Source organism: Oryzias latipes, chromosome 10, assembly GCF_053564925.1.
Source record: "Oryzias latipes strain Hd-rR chromosome 10, Olatipes_Hd-rR_3.1".
NCBI lineage: Eukaryota > Metazoa > Chordata > Actinopteri > Beloniformes > Adrianichthyidae > Oryzias > Oryzias latipes.
In genome coordinates this window covers 34418253-34440626 of record NC_136246.1, presented here as the reverse complement: position 1 = coordinate 34440626, position 22374 = coordinate 34418253, and the positions used below count along the sequence as shown (strand labels likewise).

The 22374-nt window shown below is 44.2% G+C and overlaps 1 long non-coding RNA gene across 1 annotated transcript; it reads right to left on the bottom strand.

Moving 5' to 3' along the window:
- Positions 1-892: 892 nt before the first annotated feature.
- On the bottom strand, positions 893-4131 carry LOC144994950 (uncharacterized). Its single transcript, XR_013658689.1, has 3 exons — positions 3994-4131; positions 3753-3915; positions 893-1023 (listed from the first exon to the last, which is right to left on the bottom strand). It is a non-coding gene; the product is annotated as an uncharacterized LOC144994950 (long non-coding RNA).
- Positions 4132-22374: the final 18243 nt, after the last annotated feature.

Here is a 22374-nt window from a genome sequence, read left to right as displayed (position 1 = left end):
CACTTGAATACAATTTACATAATAATTTTGGAAGTCACTGTAGTTTCTGACCAAAGTTACTTTTCTTGAGTCCAAATCTAGAAAACACTAAGGAACAACAACAGTTGAAAATAGTTTTAAAAATACCAAATGGCTCCCTTTATGAACACACGGTTCACGTCGGCAGCATGCATGTATCTCCACCCCCACGTGCACACTGCCACACTGCTCCCTGTCTGCTTCATCCCTCCTCCTTACCTACAGTGTATTGATGGACAGTTTGTTTTTTTTCGCTCATCTTAGTGTCAGATTTTCCCCTTTGATGTAACATTCGTCTTTCCAGCAGATCTGGTATAATTGTTACAGCTTAAATTAATAACTTAGTCAAATCAGTGCTTGTATCCCCCACCTTTTCACCTTTCTTCCTTTTACTCTCTTCCACCCTCCCCTCACATTCTTCCCCTCTCCCTCCCCACACACACTAAATGTAACAAATAAATAAAAAATAATACGACAAAAAGGGGTTTATACAAATCTACACTCTAGTTTCTTGAAGCTATATAACCTCTTTTTGTGATAGTAAAACCTGTCCAACACAAAAAGCCTTCAGCTCTAATCTGTTTGCTCAGCTGTTGGACAGAACAAGTTAAAAAAAAAAAAAATACCAAATAAATCTGGAGTAGCCCCTAAAATGACATTTTTTCTGCTGTCCCACCCCCTGATGTCCAAAACAATTCTTCAAAACAGCAGGTAAAACGGAAGTTTCAATTGAAGTTTATGGTTTTATTACTGTCATGGGTGTTTCTTGTGACTGTGGGGACATTTGTCTAAATAAAGTATTTTTTCTAATATTGATTATTAACATGCATGTAGCCCTATTACCATAATCCTTTCAGCGAGATAGAAGAAGAATCTAACAGAGAATCACATGACATGCTGTGACATCATCATTCAGTTTTCCAGTAGAATGGGCGGAGCTAAGGGATCTCCTCTCTTCTATTGGTCGTATCTTTGCAGCCTTAGCCGAGATCGACGCCATGCAACCTGGTTACACATATGATCAGAATAAGACAAATACTATCATTATTTTATAACTTTGAACTATTTTTAACTAAGTTTTGTAATCATTAAATATACAGAATAAAAAAATTGTACGATTGATCTGTAAGCTGAACTAATTGAGCCTGTGACAGTTTATCACCTATTATTAATGAATATCTAGCACAAAATCAGAAAAGTGAATGTTTATGCTTCATGTTCTGAGTGACCCAGACCAAACTCTAAACTCTGAATCTGGTCCTCTGGCCAGATAAAGTATCAAATGTGGAATTTCCAAGGACCAGTTTGTTGTATTTGCTGATCCGTCTGCTTCATGGAACCACATGGATAAAAAAGACATTTGTTCTAGAGGGCCGTAGATCAACTCCTGTATTTATAGCCTTGTTACCCGTTTCCCATCTGTATTTATGTGCAGCTCCCTGTACTTACAGCAGAGTAATGCTAAGTCAGGCCCGTGGGTGTGTGGCGCTCTGTCAAATCTGCAGAACATGCCGAGTTTGGAAATCAGCATTTATGAAAGAGCTGCTGATTCAGGCAGAGCTGCTGTGATTTGCAGTCCGGCTTCATTTGCAGAAATCCTAACCGGAGCAGCTGGCGGAGAGAAAGTCTGTGGTCAGAGGGAAAGGCGGGCTGAATTACAGCGTCCACCACAGCCCTATGCTTCATATGTGGCTGAACTAATTCAAGCTGACATGTGGTTATTAAGGCGAAACAATCCTGTTAATACCTTTGATCAGCATTTGTTTGATTGGCTGTTATGTGAGTGCACTTCGGTGGAAATGCCCTGGGCGTGCTCTGCTGCCACGCGTCTGCCCCTTGGCGCAGAAACTGTTCATCATCTCGTTATCTGGAGGAGGTGAACTGATAAATACAAACGACTTTCTCTGAAAAGACTGGAGCTTCATGCAAAAACATTTCAATCATGAACTCGGTCCAGGTAATACTTTCCTGAGCAGCCTAAACTCCTCAGTTCCTTCCTGCATTTTTCTATTCCCATCATCAAACATTAAACACCCACTGAGTGTCAGCATGCAGGCCGACATTCTGAGCCCAAATGAAAAACCAAACTTCCCTCCTCACAGTCTCAACGAGAGAACTGCAAAGGTGCAACTAAAATGTTTGTGTGTCTGTGTCCATTTCTGTATGCATGTCTGTGCGTCTATATTAGTATGTTGGTGTGTCAATCCTTTGTCAGGAACAGTAGAATTCAATTCAGTTCAATTCAATTTTATTACTATAGCCCATTATTACAACAGTAGTCGTCTCAATGGGCTTCATACCTGTAATTGTATAATAAACATGAAATCATAAAGAGCAGGAAGTCATAGAATATAGTTGGTGATGTGATCTCTTCTGCTAGTTCCTGCTAACAATCTAGCTGCTGCGTTCTGAACAAGCTGGAGACTTCTTAAGGAACTCTTAGGACACGCTGCTAACAAGGAGTTACAGTAATCCAGCCTCCACGTAACAAATGCATGGATGAGTTTTTCAGCATCACTCTTAGAAAGTAGATTTCTGATCTTAGCAATATTCCACAGGTGAAAAAAGGCAGTTCTACACGCCTGAGATATGTGAGCCTTAAATGAAAAATCCTGGTCAAATAAAACCCCAAGGTTTCTAACTGTGGAATTGGGGGCTATACTTATACCATCCACATGGTGTATCATCATCATGGGCTATCATCACCAAGTATGAATGAATAATGGACACATTGTAAGCACTTTGAGCGTCTGGAAAAGCACAGAAAAATCCAATCCATTATTATTTTTATTGTTCTTATTATCTCTTTCTACGATTTTAGAAATAAAGGGTCTATAGTTGGTCTATAGTTGGCCAAGATGCTAGGATCCAAACTGGGCTTTTTCAGAAGAGGTTTAACAACTGCATATTTAAAAGACTGTGGTACGTAACCCGTTTCCAGAGAGGCATTTATCATTGTTAATATGGGATCATTAATTAGGGGAAAAGTTTCTTTAAAAAGTCTAGTGGGAATTGGGTCTAACAGACACGTTGAGGATTTGGAGGACGTAATAATTGATGTTATTTCCGCTTGATCCACAGCAGTGAAGCAGTCTAATGTTACAGAGGTTTCTATGGATGCCTCCATTTCTACCGCTTCAGCCTGTTCTGGGCTGATAGTAGGAATAACTTGATTTAACTTATGTCTAATATTTTAGATTTTACCATCAAAAAATGTAAGAAAATCATCAGAGCTGAGAGAAACAGGAACATGTGGTTCTACTGAGCTCTGACTGCGAGTTAATTTAGCTATAGTGCTAAAAAGAAATCTTGGATTGTTTCCATTCTCTGATATTAAGGTTGAATAGTACTGGCTTCTAGCTCTACGCAGAGCTTTTTTATAATTTAATAGGCTATGTTTCCAGATATTCAGAGACTGCTCTGAACCGGAGCGGCGCCATTCTCTTTCCAACTTACTACAGTTTGCTCCACTGGTTTTTAGCTGGATAAGTCGCTGAAGTGGAACATTTTTTAGTCTTGGTTCCTATTTTTGCTCAGCAGATGTAGATGCTGCAGGAACAAGGAGAACAGCTGTCTGGATCCCTCTGAAAATGTCTTAAAAATACTCCCATGAAGTAATAATAGCTGATCTTTTGGTCAAACCGGACTTTTGTGATTTTCCTAAAACCACGCTGAGATTTGGTCCAGCTTTGTGCTTTTAAAGTGAAATATCAACATCTCAGCATCGGCTTTACCTGCGGCTTGATGGATGCTGAGGTCCCAGCAGCTTCACTGATGTCTGCTGTCTTTGTGGGGCTTTTATCTGCTCTGCAGGCAGATCCGGACCAGTCCGAGGTCTTCGTCTTTGAAGCCTCCTCTCTGCTGACACTCCCGACTCATCAGCTGTGGGTCCAACGTCTTTGTGTTTCGAACAAAAAGGTGGGATTAAGCCAGCTTAGCCTTCATGTCATAAATATCCATCAAAGACTTCCTCACCTGACGCTGCACTCGCTCCAGCATCTCTGCAGCTTCAGCGACGTGACGGCTTTTATTCTTCTGAGCCTTTGTGTTTGGGATTTTGGCCTCCTATTGTCTGAGTGTCAGGCGGTTTGAGCGGAGCAGGAAGCAGCAAATGTGCATAAACTTTTCCTTGATGTTTAGAATGAATAGACGAAGAGCATCACCAGGAAAGACAAGGGGAATAATCAGAATCAGCTCTGGAACGACCACAGCAAAGATCTATAGAAAAAAAGAAAATAAAAGGATGAGACTGAGCTGAGGAAGTGGACCTTTATTCTGAAAAGATCTGAAAGTTTGGAAGAAATAAAAAAAAATCCTTTAAAGTATAAAAAAGACAGATGTAAATAAATACAAATTGATGGGAAAAAGGAAAATTTGTGGATAACATTAGCAAGGCTCATTAATTAGCAGTGCTACCTGCTAAAACTGTAATTTGCAGCGACGATCAAACTCTTTTAATCAGCTGTGCATGCATAATGCTGTGGCAATGAAGCGTCTCTGCTGAGGGACGGCGCTAATAACAATAAAATATATCTGAACGCTGCGGCCGCCAGAACTTTCTGCTGGAATGAATCATTTGTTAATTTTCATGAATAAATTATCTTTCCATGCATTAAAACCTGAATTAATGAGGAAATCACTCTTTGTTCCCTCATTTGGGAGGGTGTGTGTGTTGGGGGGGGGGTTACGTTAAGGTCTCAGGTTTACTGGATTATTTGTCACACACACACACACCCACGCACACACACGCACAAACACACACACGCACACACACACATTTGCATTCTCAAATGATCAACTCATGGGTCTAAAACATCAATGAAAGATCTTCAATCATTTTAGAATCAGTGAAACTTGAAGTTTAATACGACTTTGATTTTTTTAGAATTTGAAATCACTTTTCTTTTTCATCATAATAATTTACTCCTTCACTCTAGTACGTTTGTTTAACTTTAAATATCTCAGATTTGATCCTCTCCCCTGTTGTTTCACCCCCAGATTTCTCTCACATTTCCTCCAGGAAAATCAAAACAATCTCAGATTTTGACCATCAGACAACAATATTATATAGTCAGACATTTTAGAGTCGGACACGAAGCTCTAAAAAGAAAAAAACACACTTGGTGTTTTTTCCATGGAGGTGCAGGGTGTCGCTGTGATCCAGCTTTCTCACTAACATCCAAACCTCAGCCTCGGATTCCAGGAAGATCTGATCTGACCGCAGCTCCTGAAGCTGCTCCTTCACAGCAGATGTTTCGTCCTCCACGATGACTCATTTATCTGCTGATTGTTGCAGAAGCGTCGGTCTCCTCCGACAGCGCAGAGGCTGCTTCCCCTCCGTCCAGCTGAAATATGAACGTCCATTACGTATTTATCACAGTCCGTGTCGGCGGTGGCAGGTTGTCGAGGAAAGCTGCAGGAAAGAATCGAGCTGGGAGGTCCGCGGGAATAAACCTTAATTATACATGCCGGTGTCAGGGATACAGAGTGGCACACGGATGGAGTGATTGATTCGCCATCGACAGGAGGGGGGCGGGGGAGGGCATGATGGAGGTATCTGTGGCGACGAGCAGGAGGCCCTTCATCACTTGAGAGGCAGCAGGCATTAAGGCAACTGTCAGGACTTTGATTTGGAGTGGGAATTACATCTGGCACTCACACAATGCCCCGGCTTGGATGTTGGAGCAGATACACTCACACCGGCTTCACACCCGCCCGGGCTGTCCCCCCAGGCGCACGCTGCAGCACTTCCTTGACGTGACACCATGAATAATTTGTGAACAGGAGTTAGAGCTGGAGGTGAAACAGAAACTCAAGGCTGAGAAATTCCCATGATTCCCGAATTCACCGCGGGCCGAAGCCTCACCTGCAGGCTGAGGGGAGCTGAGAAACAAAGACGGAAAGTTCTGGCGTGTGCGCCCGGCCGATGGAGACAGACTAACTGTGAGTGAAGCAGGAGTGCCGGGGGGGGGGGAACGCCAACCATTCGGCGTTCAGAGGAATTTTTCAGCTCAGGTCACAGAAAGCGGCAGGAATGCTCATCACTTCCCGGTGAGCTGCAGAGCTGGGATGTGGGCGCGGCTGCTGGAAGAACCTCTAATTAATTGGCAGCATTAGCAACAGCTGATGTATTTTTAAACGCTCAGTCATCCGCCCTCAAAGAAATGGGATCATTACACAACATCATTAAACACCTCCAGTCTCTCCACGCATCTTAAAGTCAACAGCCCTCTGAGGCCGTGAACTGATGGAGTTCTGGTTGGGTTTCGGTGTGGACCTCCAGTTTCCGTCAGCTCGGCCCACCGCCCGTCTTCTGCCTGGATCCCCCAACATTTTCTCCAGACGCTCCGTCCTAAAACCTTCCAAACGGGCAGACAGATGAGGGGCTGGGGGTCCACGTGGAGGCTTTCCTGATGACCGGTTCTCATGTCCTCCATCATCAGAGCATGAAAATGTTCATGCTCTGATGATGGCTGATGGCGAGGGACGGCTTAGTGAACGCCGGCACTGCTTCTGGTTCAGATGTTTCTGTAAAGGACCTCAGGGGGGACTGAGGATGTCCTCGTGGCTTCCAGCCACTGACTGTATCAGAGACCTGGACTGAGTCAGTGTGACATCCTCCACAGAAAAAGGTTTATTCCGGCTCCAACCAAATGAAGTCCATTCCGACGTCATCTTCTTTCACTATGGACGCCACCATGTTGGAGCCATCAGTAAGCAGCGATAGCGATAGTCTGTGTTCACGTTTCTATGGCAACCACAGATTAGGAGTGAGCTTGTAGGAAGGCCACACCCCTTCCACTTGAAAGCGGGCAGCATGAAATCTGTCCATGGAATGTTTTGGACGTGGGGGATGGCAGGCTCCACCTACTTTTATTGAATGGTTATTCTGACTAACAGAACGAGCCGCTCATTTCTCTAGAGAGGTCTACCGGTTTTTGGCTTCCTGGGGATCGCAGATACTTCCTGTTTGTAACACCAGTGGGGCGGAGCCACTCAGTCCAGTCCTCATGGACAGTCAGTGGTTCCAGAAGCCTTAATAACCCCCTACCCCACCCCCCATCCTACGCCTTCTGGCTCAGAACCTGATTTGGGCTCAGGCCTTTGGTTGAGGCTCCAGAATTAAAGCAGAACACCGTCTTTATGGGCCGTCAGGTCCGATAAGTGTTGAGTCCAGAACCTTTGCGGCTGCAGCCTGAGGGGAACTCCCTGCCTTTAATGAAACCCGGTTTTTCCAGCTGAAGTGGGCACTCATGTTGACAGTTTTCTATTTGGAAGTGTTGCTTCTAGAGCTGACATTCATCCTCCCCCTCTCCCGCCCCCTCTCCAGCATATTGAATGATGTTATCGCAGCAGAAGTGACAGCTCGGCTAGGCTTTATTTACTTTGCTCACTGTGGTCAGAGTGTGAAGCTCCTCATATTCAGGCTGATGAGAGCTGCAGATCGGCTTGTCATCAATCAGCCGGCCCAGCAAACATTAGCACAGAGAGGCACGGGCGGCGAGAGGCGGCTCATTTGCAAAGCCAATGTACTTCCGTATTTATCCTGACATGGTTTATGATTACCGGCGGCACCAACACACCCTCTTCACACGCTCACACACAAACCAGCTCACTGCCAAGACTGATAGAAGAATAATGAAAGTCAAAAGGCAGCGATGAGATAAAAACAGACTTCCAAATCAACTTTGGAGAGATTAAAGATTAAAGACATCATTAAAGCCTTTGGTCAGAGTTGATGCTGAACTCCCGTGTGCAGAATCTATTACCTTCTGATTTTAAACTCGCAATGTTTTGAGAGGTGACAGTCACAATAAAGATAATGCTGCGGCACTCAGCAGGGGGAAATGGATGAATTTAAAAAGCCAGTCAACTGACTTTTGCTGGGGAGCATCAATGAAGTTAGAACTCTGTATCAATCTTGTTTAAACCATCTTGTTCTTTTGACCCCAGGTGGTTCTAGTAGAAATTGGGTTTGTTCTGGGTCTTTATCTACTTGTAGGATGAAGTTCTGAGCAGCTCGGCTCACAGCAGAGGAGCCTGCATGTTCCAGCAGAGAGCTGTGTTCAGGGAGACACTCACTCTGTACTGTAACCATACCATCACACTTCCACCTCCATGTTTGACAGTTAATGTCACACTGTGGAGCCATCCTTTCACCTTTTTGATGCCAATATCAAACCAAAGGTTTAAATGTTGGTTGATGGGTCCATAACAGCTTCTTCCAGTCTTCTTTGGTCCAGATAAGGCTCTTTGTCTCAGTTTGACGTCCTCACAAAGAAGTTGCTCCAAGTCTTCACCATTCAATCTGAGACTGGATCGCAGCGACCACGGAGAAGGTGATGTCCTGGAAGACGTCCATCCTGCAGGAGTTCACTCACAGAAACACGGCCCCGGCAATGAAACAGGGAACATGAAGGAATGGTGCCGGCGACCCTCCACAGGAACAGGATGCTTGAAGGATTGTTAGGATCCCGGGCTCGTCTCCACACCTGTCACCCATCATCTCATCAGCCTGCGGCCTTTATAAGGAACCACCACCCTACAGCCAACGTCAGTCCGTCTGCTTCACGTGGTTGAGTACTGACTCCTTAAGCCAAGTCTACGTCTTGTGCTTTTGTGCTAAGGGCTGAGTGCCTTGTGGGTTCTCCAATCTAACTGTCTTATCTCTGCCTCTTCAGGAAGTTCCATCGGCTCAACCTTCACCCTGGGACAACCTTTGCAGTTCATTCCACCCAAGCTAAGAACCGTCACGCCAGAACCCACCAACGTCACTGAGGACTTAATAAAACCCTCTTTTCTCATTCATCCTCCAGTCTCTGTCCTGCTTCTGGGTCCAGCCTCACTCATCCTAACAAGGATGAAACATGACAAAATAATGGGGAGAAACAAAAAGGTGACAAAGTAGAAAAGAGCAGATGACCTGATGAGGATGAATAGAAACCAAGACACTCAAACAGGCTAACTGGGAACTAATGGAACTGCAGACAGCTGTGGATCATGAACCTGAAACTGGAGGGACTGACAAAAAGGAAACCAAAACGAGAACAACAACAACCAAACCAACCCAAACCACACCACACCACACCACACCACACCACACCACACCACACCACACCACACCACACCAAACCAACCCAGACCAAAGCAAACCCAACCCAAAGCAAACCAACCCAAACCAACCCAAACAAAGCAAAACAAACCAAACCAACCCTACCCAACCCAAACCAACCCAGACAGACCCAGACCAACCCAAACCAACCCAAACCAACCCAACCCAACACAAACCAACCCAACCCAACCCAACCACAGAATCCTTACAAACGATCACATTTCTCAGGTTGGGCTCAATAACGTGTCTTTATCTTCTCTAGGATTGCAGCAACACATCCAGCTGATGAGAGGTTGAATGTTTAAGGTTTCTCCTGGTTGGATCCAAACCTGGGGCCTCATTTATAAAACTTTGCGTAGGATTTGCGTCAGAAGTGGCGTACGGATGAAACATAGGACGTGCGTACGCACAGAAACATTCGGATTTATAAAACCGTGCGCACGCACATCCTACGCATCTTTCCCTTAATAAATCACAACCAATTCTATATGCAGCACAGCTTTTGCGGCTTCATGACACGCCCATAGTTGTCCATAAATTGTCCGTGAAACGCCCACAAATTAATATTCATGGCTTGCGAAATCAGCAAACACAGAGAGGAAATAAAAAAAACGTAACTTCACTCAATGTGAAGTAGAAGTTATCGTTGGCGAGGTGGAAAAGAGGAGAAAAATGTTGTTTGGAGGGCACAGTGTGGGCATTACCAATGCCAAAAAGGCACTTGAGTGGCAAACGGTGGCAGACGCCGTAAATGCTGTAGCCTCACAACCTCGGACCGTGGCCAAAATAAAGAAGAAATAGTCGGACATCAAAGTCGATGCAAAAAAACGTCTAGCGCTGCATCGCCAGAGTGTCTCTGCCACCGGGGGGGGCACCGGAGCGCCAGATGCACCGGGTGACACGCGTGGTTCCTCCGAGTGCTCTTCTGTAACGCCGGGCCCAAAAGCCCGCAGAGGTCCAAGAGGACGGCTCGAGGAAGTCTGAACCGGCTCATAAGCCCCTGGTCCTCGTTTGCCACCAAGTCTTCCTGCTGTCTAAAGATGCGTTCACTCCGAATTCTTCCATTTGCCACATCTTCTAAGTGCGCAAGATCAGCCATTGTGCGTCATTACGCATTGTGATGGGGCATTTTATTTCCATCCATTTAATTACATCTGACAAGCTACATATGTCGGCAATAATCGTCGTGGAAATGGGAAATTTTTCAGCGCAAATGTAATGTCTTGTTGCTTTCTGAATGGTTAAGACATACGCCATACATGGTTTTATCAAAAATAAAAAAAACTAAAGGCATATGTATGAATACCATAATTCCATAGCTTATGGAGAAATGTTTTAATATGAAAACAACTTTCCCCAGTGGACAAGTAGTACGTCTGTCCGTCCGTCCGCACGCCCGCACCTATATCTGCTCCGCCAGACGGACACATTAACGAGAATATCAGTTTTGTACATTATTTCGTTCTGTTAACTATATTATGCATGAGGATGAATTGCACAACATGCCAATATTGCAGAACATATTTCACTTTTCTTTCTGCAAATAAGTGTTCATTTGAATTTCTGTTGTAATTTTTGTTTGATTTTTTTGTTTGTTTCACTGCTGATCGATCAAACGGGTGTCCGTGTAGCTGTTAATTGTAAGACTTGCTTTGTGAAGTCTTCATGTTATTTATGAGAGGCAGGATTGTCATTTTCACTTTCACGTGTTTCTTCCATCTGCCGACGGTGTCGCCGTTTCTCATTTCACCCGTTTTTGTGCGTACGCCTGGGTCAGAGCTTGCGTGAAGGACCGCACATTTTCCCCTCAAGTTTGCTTTTTATAAATCTCAACTATTGCGTAGAGAGTGGCGTACGCCTTTCTTTTGTGCGTACGCAACGTTTATAAATTAGGCCCCTGGTCTCTTTGATGTTCTTTTTTAAAACCCGAACTCTGGTTTGACCCAAACTGGACCAAACCAAACCAAACCAACCCAACCCAAAGCAAACCAACCCAAACCAAACCAACCCAAACAAAGCAAAATAACCCAAACCAAACCTACCCAACCCAACCCAAACCAAACCAAACCAACCCAACTCAAACCAACCCCAACCAACCCCAACCAACCCAACCCAAACCAACCCACACCAAAGCAAACCAACCCAAACCACAGAATCCTTACAAACGATCACATTTCTCAGGTTGGGTTCAATAACATGTCTTTATCTTATCTAGAATTGCAGCAACACAATCCAGCTGATGAGAGGTTGAATGTTTAAGATTTCTCCTGGTTGGATCCAGACCTGGTCTCTTTGATGGTCCTTTTTTAAAACCCGAACTCTGGTAAGACCCAAACTGGAGAACTCTGGTTCTCACTTCTCTTGCAGATGAACGCTGGTGCCGAATGTCTCAAACCTCCCCAAACCAAACTAAACTAAACTAAACTAAACTAAACTAACCCAAATCAACCCAAACCAACCCAACCCAACCCAAAGCAAACCAACCCAAACCAAACAAAGCAAAACAACCCAACCCTACCCAAACCAACTCAAACCAACCCAAACCAAACCAAACCAACCTAAACCAAACCAACCCAAACCAAACCAACCCAAACCACACCAAACCAACCCAAACCAACCCCAATCAACCCAAACCAAACCAAACCAACCCAAACCAACCCAACCCAACCCAAACCAACCCAAACCAACCCAACCCAACCCAAAGCAAACCAACCCAAACCAAACAAAGCAAAACAACCCAACCCTACCCAAACCAACTCAAACCAACCCAAACCAAACCAAGCCAACCTAAACCAAACCAACCCAACCCAAACCACACCAAACCAAACCAACCCAACCCAAACCAAACCAAACCAACCCAAACCAACCCAACCCAAACCAACCCAAACCACAGAATCCTTACAAACGATCACATTTCTCAGGTTGGGCTCAATAACATGTCTTTATCTTATCTAGGATTGCAGCAACACAATCCAGCTGATGAGAGGTTGAATGTTTAAGGTTTCTCCTGGTTGGATCCAGACCTGGTGTCAAGGCGTGGGGTGGCTCGAGAGCCGGTAGGACCCAGATGCAGAGGCGGAGGCAGACGGTTCAGGGACAAGGGGGTTTAATGCAAAACAAAAAGCGCTGCAGAGCAGGATTACAGCACAAACAAAAACTTACTGTGGCATGGCGACATGGACATGGAAACATGAGCGTGGAAAAAATGGAACATGAACACCATGACAAAGGCTAATGAACCAGCACAGGAAGAAGGCAAGGACATGACTTAAATACAGACAGGGCATACAAGACACAGGTGAACACGATCAGGGCAAATGGGGACCAAAGGAAGTAAAGCACGAGAAACAAGACAAGACAGGAAACCTTTCAAAATAAAACAGGAAACAGAACCAAACAAGACAGAACAAGAACTAAAATGAAAAAACACGACACAACAAACTCAAACCATGACACCTGGTCTCTTTGATGGTCCTTTTTAAAACCCGAACTCTGGTTCATTGTCCTCTTGCAGATGAACTCTGGTGCCGAAACAGTTAAATGTCTAAAACCTCCCCAACCCAACCCATCACATTTCTCAGGTTGGGCTCAATAACATGTCTTTATCTTATCTAGGATTGCAGCAACACAATCCAGCTGATGAGAGGTTGAATGTTTAAGGTTTCTCCTGGTTGGATCCAGACCAGGGGCCTGTTTCAGAAAGGAGGTTCAACCAACTCTGAGGTTAAACTTGAACTCTGAGTTGGTCAATCGAGAGATTAACAACTCTGAGTTTTCTGTTTCAGAGAAGCTGATCGGAGTTAGGTCAATCAACTCTGAGTGGACTGATTAAGCGTGCGCACCGCGACTATAAGAAGCCATTATCAATGAAGCGCAGATATTACGAGTCACCATGGCAACCGTGGAAAAAAAAAAGGTCTGCATATTTTTCGCCAGCTGAACTTGACGTGCTGCTGCAGAGTTACAGTGAATATGAGCACATATTCCAGAAGAAAAGCAACACCGCTGCATCTGCAAAACAGAGACAGTTACCGTGAGAAAACATAGCTGCTCAAGTTAATGCGCAAGTTTGCATTTAAATCATTGTTATAAAATATTGACTGTAATAACTTTCTAAATAGCGTAAGGAGTGAAATAAAAATGGCGATATTTAGGAGTACTTTTGAAGTGTTATTCCTGGTGTAAATGCATGAAATGCTGCATAGTGTACAGAACCAATCTGGGGGGGGGAAATGCCTTTAACGTCTGTAATGTTTAGAGGACTTTCTTGTTAACCTTCCCCTCTTGCAAACGTTGGTCAGTTTAATATTAATACATGCAATTGTGTTTTTAAAAGTGAACTTATGTCTACCCTTGTATTGATCAAGTGGTATAGGTTTATATGGGATTAAGAAAGTAAGCAGTGCTAGCAAATTGTGTTTCCTAAAAGTAATTGTTACATTAATGTAATTCAATGTCCCTGATTTCATTTTCATGTAGATGCAATCCTGCAGGAATTAAAAGAACATGGCAGCAGCTAAAAATGAAGTATAAAAACATAATTCAATCAGGTCAAATGTGAGCATGTCATGGATGTAGGCTTTGTTGACCATATTTGACATATGAAACATCTACAAAGCAATACATATCTAATGTTGTTTTCATTGTATATATGTAATTGACTGCAACGAAAAACGGTAACGCTCAAACAAAAACGTATAGGGAAATGACACAAAATCGAGTCTAGGTCTCAAATCCTCGCAGGACGTAAATGTAATTCTCTAGGAATTAATGCAGCCTCCTCGTCTATTGGGTCCTCCAAAAAAGGACAAGCCATTCTTGTCACTTGTCTCTGTGTGACGGAAATGTGGGCAATGAAGGTTAAAGCGAAAAATACCGCTTCGTCTTTAAAAAGGGGAGGGGACCGGCAGAAACCTTGAGTTTAGAGAATAAAACCTGCTCCCGACCAGGTTAGGTTCACAGCGTAAGTAACCATGGACACTGACTCCGAGTATAAGTTACCTCTCTTTCAGAAACGGGTTTGACTTACTCTGCTTTCTCTGGTTTAACAAACCTCCCATTCTGAAACGGAAAACCCAGGGTTTCCCTGATTTCAGGGTTAACGCACTCAGAGTTTACACTTAACCTCCTTTCTGAAACAGGCCCCTGGTCTCTTTGATGGTCCTTTTTTAAAACCCGAACTCTGGTTTGACCCAAACTGGAGAACTCTGGTTCTCTGTCCTCTTGCAGATGAACTCTGGTGCCGAAACAGTTAAATGTCTCAAACCTCCCATGATGCACTGGGCTCCTCCTGTAGTTAACCCTTAACACTGCCTCTCCTCCAGGAGAGTCATGGGGTTTGTTGGAACAGACGGCTGCAGTTCTGGAACTGAAGTGGTTTCATGAAACTGGGATGAATGAAATGATTTCATTTGTTTCCTGACAGCTTTTCTTATAAACTGCTGCTATTTAATTTTATATAACCTCTATTGGGATTATTTTGAACTATGTTGAATTATAATTATATGATATATTTTACAGTAGTTAATAAGATAAAATGGAACATAATTAAATTAAAATGAATGTAATTGGATTGCCTGTTTGCCCTGAACTTGTTTCCATTCTCCATGATGTTTAAGGTTTTCTCTGCGCTGGTTGAACACAAAGAGCTCGTTAGCCTGTCGTACTTCCTGCACTAATTGGTAAAGCTTGACATGTTATTGTCCTGAACTCAGGCAGTCAAAGCCGCATCCGCATTAGCTGCACGTTAGCATGTTACACTTCCAGCAGAGAATTCATAAAAACCAGAGCGGACTCAAAGCTTGAAATTAAGAAGAGGAAAAGAAACGTCATTACCATTTACGAGGAGCCTTTGCTTGAAAACCTCTGCGTTAACAGAACCTGGTCCCTTCAGGTCATTAGTCTGCAGCTGCAGCCGCCTCCATTTGTTTACTGTTTTCTCCAGTTTGATGGTAAATTCAAGCCTTCATCTCCGGCATCAAATCACTGATGGAAGTGGAGAGCAGGACTCTTATTCAATTAGAGCTTTATTCCATTTACTGTTGCAGACAACACACAGCAGAATCATCTGCCACTCACTTTGAACACACACAACAGATATACAACAGACGCACACACTTATGTACACGCTGCTGAAGGAGCAATGATGGGAAGGAAAACAGGAAGCAACGGCCACAGAGGGAAGGAAAGAGAGCCGATTCCAGAGAGGAAGACGGATGGATGACAGCAAAGAAAACAGAGAAGTTCAGGAAGAAAGGAAAAAGGAGACAAATAAAGAAAAGGAGACAACGAGGCAGCAGCCACACGACAACGACCACACAGGTTAAGCGGAGTGAAAGGAAAGAAAATAAAAGAAAAAATGATGGAGGGAAGGCATGAGAGAGAAAACAGGAAGCAGAGAGGAAAGAATAAGGAGAGACGGCATGAGCAAACGGGATAAATGCAACAATAACACACGTAAGAACACTCCAGGAGAATGAAAAGCGCACATTTAGAAACTCGTTATGGGGCCATTTACAGTCCTAAATTGAAACAAGTCAATTTGAGGAAATCTAGGATTTTCAGCTTAAAAAGACTCAACATTATGAAACTTCCTCTGTGCAAAGAAGGGTTCCCTTTATCTCTTATCTCCTTCACAACCCCCCAGAAACCTGAACAAACACATTTATCCTCACACCTTTACCACATTTTATGATTTCCAACCATTTCATTTCTCAGTTGACATGAATGAGATGAACATAAATGAGTTTCTGAAGGGTTTCTCTAAAAGCAAATACTTTGACAGGAGGTTTCAGACTGACGTCAGGACAGAAGGTGTGAACCTCACAACGGCGTCGGTGGAATGACGGGAATGACCTCCCCGAATGCCATCAAATGTGTGATCGTGTCAGGATGGCGGTGATTCAGCGGCTCACGTTCAAAGGGCTGTCTAACTGCAGATCTGCTGCTGAAGGAAGCTGCAGCTGATCTGTTGGCTGCTTCCTGCCAGCGTAACACTGGAGGTGTTGAACGGAAGTGAAGGAAGCTTCTCCGGTGTTAATGATCCTGCAGCATCGCTCAAACGTCTTCCTGCGTACCACGAGGGAAAAGGCTCAGGATTGTTATGGGGGTTCTGGACCAGGGGCTCAGGAGGGATGCTGGGCCTGATCATGAGGTGGTCAGTCAGAGTGCAGTGAGTGGGGAGGCAGATCCTGGAGGAACATGAGAGCCATCAAGTCTCCCCTAGGTGCTGAAGGAGAACCAATGGGAACTCAGGCCTTCAGCAGCATCTATTGTCAGTATTCTGATGGTTTCTATTATAAATAAAGCAGAAGGAGGAGGAGCATCAGTTGAACGAGTGTAAACAGCTAGTGTATCAGGACTGAACTGATTCTTAAATCAACGAGATTCACACAGCGTCCGGTACATTAAAGCTTTGTAAAGACGTGATCAGAGGTCCTGCGGCGCGCTCTGTGGGCGGAGCAATTCTCACAGCGACAATTGTAAAACATGAACAAGCTCACAACAATGTTATCACAGTTCAAATATCTGAACTTTGGCAAAGAATTGGACACAAATCAACCAATCAGGAACTTAGCTTTGGTCTGTGGCGTGTTGAGGACGTAATCAGTGGGCGGAGTCCAATACTAATATGGAGGAGAATCTGGTATTTTCCTTATTTGTATGGAGACAATAGTATAAAGTTCCTTGATTTTGATTCTCATTTTTTCCCTCCTCAGGTTAATGCGGGTCATCAGGTCATCAGGTCATCAGGCTGTGGATTGCTGAGCTCATGGAGGATCCAGCAGCAGCTGAACGCCTCACTCCTCTGCAGAAGAATGACACAGACAGACCTGATGGTCTCTGGGTTCTCCTCAATGATGTCACAGAACATCAGCTGGGCAGCTTAACTTCAGTTTGGACAGAAAAAAATGAGGCTGACTTTGAAACACTTTTCCAAAAGTTGAGCAGATCTTAGAGAAAGTCCGTCAGGATGTGATGTTTGTATTTATAACCAGGTCTGTCAGGTAACTCAGAACATATTTTTAAAACTCTTTGAATCCTTCCTGGTTAGAGGGAGGTGTTAATTGCTGCATGTCGTGGAGGAACCTGTTCGTATCCATGTTTTGGTGTTAATGAAGGTCTGCAGGAAACATACAGCAGGATCTGCTGTTCAGATGCAGCGTCTGAGCAGATGGACGGGATATTTTTGTTCAAGCTTTTTAACCCCAACTCAGAATACACGAAAACAGACTTTGCCATCTGTTAGCAGCTTCAGCAGCTCAAAGACATCCACACACCTCCCTGCAGCTCCCAACGTCAGCTGCCAGAAGGAGCTTTCTCTACGTCACATCAGGAGTGTCTGCAAGGAGGAGGTGCTGTAATGAGGAGGTGCTTTAGGGGAGGAGGTGCTGTAATGAGAAGGTGCTGTAATGAGGAGGTGCTTTAAGGGGAGGAGGTGCTGTAAGGAGGAGGTGATTTAGGTGTGTGTGTGTTCTTCTCTGGATGTGTGCATGAATCTTCTGCACAGCAGTGTGTAGATGTGTGAGTCTGAAGCGGCCCGGAGCTCCCGTCCATGCCGATTATCAGCCCTAATTCACATCAGTCGAGAGTAATTTGATTATTTAAACGTCTCCGGGGCTTTTCTGTGATCACTGATTTACTTAAAGACAGAAAAAGAGTTTTTCCAAATGTGCCCCTCCCTGAAGGAGGCCTTGGGTCTAATGTGATTACTGGCTGGACGAGCAGCAGCTTGACATTCACAGGAGCTGCAGGAATCAGCTCAGAAATAATTCACACGTTCAGATTAGCATCTAAACATCCTGCAACTGACTTGGTAGTCTGCTTTGGTTGTTGTCAGAACTATCATAAACTTTATTATATCTGACCTGTTCGATATGGTTTCTCTGTAACTGCAGATCAATAATCTAAGTAATATTTAGACTCTGATGTTTTAAACGACGTGGAGCCGATTGAAAGCCACAGCCTCAATGAAAAGGACGAAGGTCCTGGAGTGAGGATTTGACCTCTGTGCCTTTTTCTGAATAACATCTACGGAGGCTGAAGAGTGACGGCGGCTGTCCTCTCAGTAAACAAAGTCCCTTTTCTTAAAGCCTTGGTCACATGACCCGGTACGGTTAATGCAGGTATTTGGGTTTTCCAGTCCATGGAGCATCATAGACGAGTGAGTCTTCCTCAATGCTTCAAGGGGCGTCATGAAGATGGAAGGTACCATTGTTGTGCGTGGGTCAAGTGTGTCGTGTCTGAATTCAGGGGTTGAGTTGCTGGAGCCAGTAAATACTCAGAGTCCGTACAGAAGGAGGAACCGTCAATTTTTCAGTAGGACAAAGCTAAACGAAGATCAAATAAAACCATTTGCACAAAATCTCAACACTGCAGTAAATTGACACTCTAATTCACCAGGGTCCACTCGCTTGACTTCAGGTGAGTTTTCACACCTGCCAGACCAAGAGGACCAGCTGTTGAAATGAACTAGGATGCAAATCAAAGCTGTCAGTGGGAGAGCACCCGTAGACCACCCACTCAAAGACCAGCCACCTAACTCAACCTGACTTTAAACGTCTTCAAAGACAGATGTCATCACCTGGATCAGCTCACGCCTTAAGGAAACCCGTTTTTCAAATTGAGTCGATGTTTAAAGAACATGAGGCTGACTGAGCTTTATAATCAGGAGGGAAGGGATTTAGTCAGGTCCTTCCTGCCCATTCTCTGTGACTCTGTTTTTTTACATTCTTGCTCCAGCGTGTAGAACCAGACAGCAGCTTCTGAGAACGAGGAGACGGTTTAAAAACAGAGATTTATGCAGATGAGCTTCAGCAGCCTTTAGCAGAACCATATGTTCACAGTCTGGGGGTTTGATCCTCCACAAAGTCATCGTGGCCCTGACAGAGGAGGGTTTAGCACAGACCACATCCAGTGGGGAGGACGGATGGAATAGCGGCCCATGCCAGACGGGTCCTCACAACCACTGAGGCTGATCCCTGAGGGATGGCTGAGGGCTGGGATGGATGGGAGTTCATAACTGCGTCTTCCACACAGGTAAAACAGCAAACCTCTTTGTGGGTCTGCTTTGATTTGAGGTCATCTGAATAAGGCCAAGAGTTTTTATCCTGTAAAGTCCACTACTTCAAAGAATTGATGGACAGGTGAACCCTTCGATAAAAGCCATCATTGTTTTAGTGGGATATAGATAGGATCAATCATAATCCGGTGGATGATTTGGTACATTTTTGTAACAATGTTAAAACTAAGAAGTTAGAACGCTAGTTCAAGATGCCAACGACACGACTCTTGGGGAAAAAGCATCTTATTTACCCGCCGTCTCACATTTGATACTAACGTTTCTTTGACAAAGTGTAACTAGATTATAAATAGTTGATTATCAACTGATTTAGTATTCTTTTCACTCAGAAATGAGTCATTTAAAACAACGTGGAGGTTCAGCAGGTTTCTCTCTGACTGAATCCTGTTTTACACGGATCGCTGTGAACTTTGATGAACTGAACCTTTGCTTAGCTTTAACATCTGAACCTATGACTTTAAAGTGAACATCATCGTGTTCCCAGTTCCGTCTGTACCCCTCCCTCTGGGTCAGCTGCTGTTCAGCCACCGTGGCTCTGGATGGGAACCTGCATCACTGCTTAGCTGTGGTGGAGCGGTCCCCGCCTGTGATGCTGCATTTGTCTGGTTCTGCGGCTGTTCACAGGGAGGGAGGTTCCAATTATTAGCGTTTCCAACATCTTGTGTTCTTACTCAGACTATTTCTCAATGTCTTTCCCCATCAGTTGGGGGGGGGGGGAGTGGGGGGTTGTGTGTAGCTATTTTTTATTTTCATGCTTGCTTTTCTTTTGTCTTAATGTAAAGCACTTTGTGTTATACTTTTATATGAAAAGTGCTTTATAATAAAGCTTGATTTGATTTGATTTGATTTGCAGTCACCTCACGCTCATTATCCCATTATTATCTCAATAACTTCAAAGCTGATCAGTCACTTAGAATTAGGTTGAATCTCCTAAGACTCCATTTTGGACGTGTTCCATGTAGCAAAGCTATTGTATTTAAATAAATGATGAATGATGGCGCGGCATCAACGAGGCGAGCACAACAGCCCTGTCAGCAAACACAGGGTGGTGAGTGAGGGGGCAGGCCCAGGGGGCGGTGTCCCAGCCTCCACGGTGCATGCCCCTCTTTGATTAACTGGGAGATCTCAGTTACTCTGACAGTAAATATTGTCCTTTGGCGTTTGGCTTGAACTGCCAAAAAGAAGAAGAAGAAGAAGAAATGGGTTGAGGGGGGGGGGGGGGGGGGGGGGGGGTGCGTTGCTGGGGCTCTTCCAGAACCGCAGATGGTCTCTTTCTGACCATCTAGTTCAGCCTAGATGGTCAGAAAGAGAGACGTCCGGCCTTCCAGCGCCGTCCTGGAGGAGCCGTGATTCTGCCGCCCGACGCCGTGGACGGGGGAGGAAAGGGAGGTCAGCGCTGGAAGGCGTTCTGTTGGCATTTGATGATGCACGGCCGTGTCTGAAATTGCTTTTGGTAATTTGGGACTGACAACCCAATGTACTTAATGCATATTAAGCCACAGAGAGCTTCTATTAGTGCTGAATGTTCAGAGATGACTGCACAGGGAAACGTCCAGAACGGAGAAGAAAGAAGAGGAGCTGGAGTCAGACAACGCAGAAAAACGAGATTCTTTAAATGTTTGATTAGAGAAACGAATGTAGATGTAAATATGAGGCTAAGTTCCAACACAGATCCTCTCTGTTACAGTTACATGTACAGTCAGAGTATTAGTAAACGTAGTATCAACGTACATGAAGGAAGTTGTTCACTTTTAGGTGAACAAGTTTGTTCATTTTTTAAGCAAACATAGGCAAAGACTTAACTGGGGTTCACATCCTTTCATGTTAGGTAACACCTGGACTTCTTGGTCACACAGCAGATAAAGACAGAGTTACTGCACCCTTCAGCTAGACGTTCTTGAACCTGAGGGATGTTTTTTTATCTCATTGTTCCAGATTGTTGGCTTTAAATGGCGCACTTTGCTCCTTTCTCTGGAACTGGTTGCTTTTGTCTATGAATGCGTCCGGGGTTTTACTGCCGACTCGCCTCAAAACAACACTGCGATGTGGAGATAATAAAGGTCTGAGAGGAACCTCAAACACAAGAACACTGAGGAGAACTCACAATGTCCAGCTGTTGTTTCAGGATTTTCTTTTCTTTAGCTTCCAGCTCCGTCAGAACATCAGCAGCAAGTTTGACGGTTTCCACCTTTAAAGAGGTTTGGACGTCCATCTGTCTGTTTCCAACATGAAATAAAACCAGAAAAAAGACATTTAATTACAGTAAATCTTTAAGATTTGGGCACAGAAAACCCTTTAGACTTTCAAAGTGAAATGAGGTCTGTCATTGAAAGACCCTGTGGAAATATGGTACACACACAGGAACACACACACGGACTCACACACACACTCACACACTAATCCCAGTGCATCCCCATCTCATCTTAATCTGCTTGCAGTGTCTCTTTCAGAGGAACGTCTGGGTTTGTTTGGCTGATCCTCAGTGAGGAACTCTGTTTCATTCAAATCAGTCTCCTATGCTTTTGCTGCTGTCATGTTTCATATCATCCTCTTGATAAATTCATGGATGCTTTTCTCTTTTCTTTCCCATTTCTGGCTGAAGGGGCCTTTGGCTTTTGTCCAGATGAGAATTTAAACTTCAGTGGCTAAATTATCCATGTCTGAGTTTTCACGTTGGCTCGCTTTGGAATATTTGAATATTTTCTGGTACAGTTTTGAAGGACTATTATGTTAAAGGAAAACATGTTTAAGTTAAAATGACAAAGTCTCTCTATAAACCCTGAGGACAAATGACTGATGGTATAAATGTATGTTTATAGCTCAGAAATGTTCCATGTTACCAAACACTCTAGCATGCCCAGTCCTGATAGTGCCTCCCCTCCCGAGGAACTTATCTCCCACTACAATTATAACCTCCATCATTTTCTAGACATTCTCGCCCCGCTCAAAACAAGGTCTATCTCATTCAACGTCTCTGCACCCTGGTTTACTCCGATCCTCAGACAACTCAAAGCTAAAGGTCGCCAACTAGAACGACTCTACAAGAAAACTGGGCTCACTATTCATAAAGACATGTATTATAACCATATCATCCAATACAAAGACTCCATCTCCAAGACCAAAACAGAATATTTCTCTGGTTTGATAAATTCCGCTAATGGCA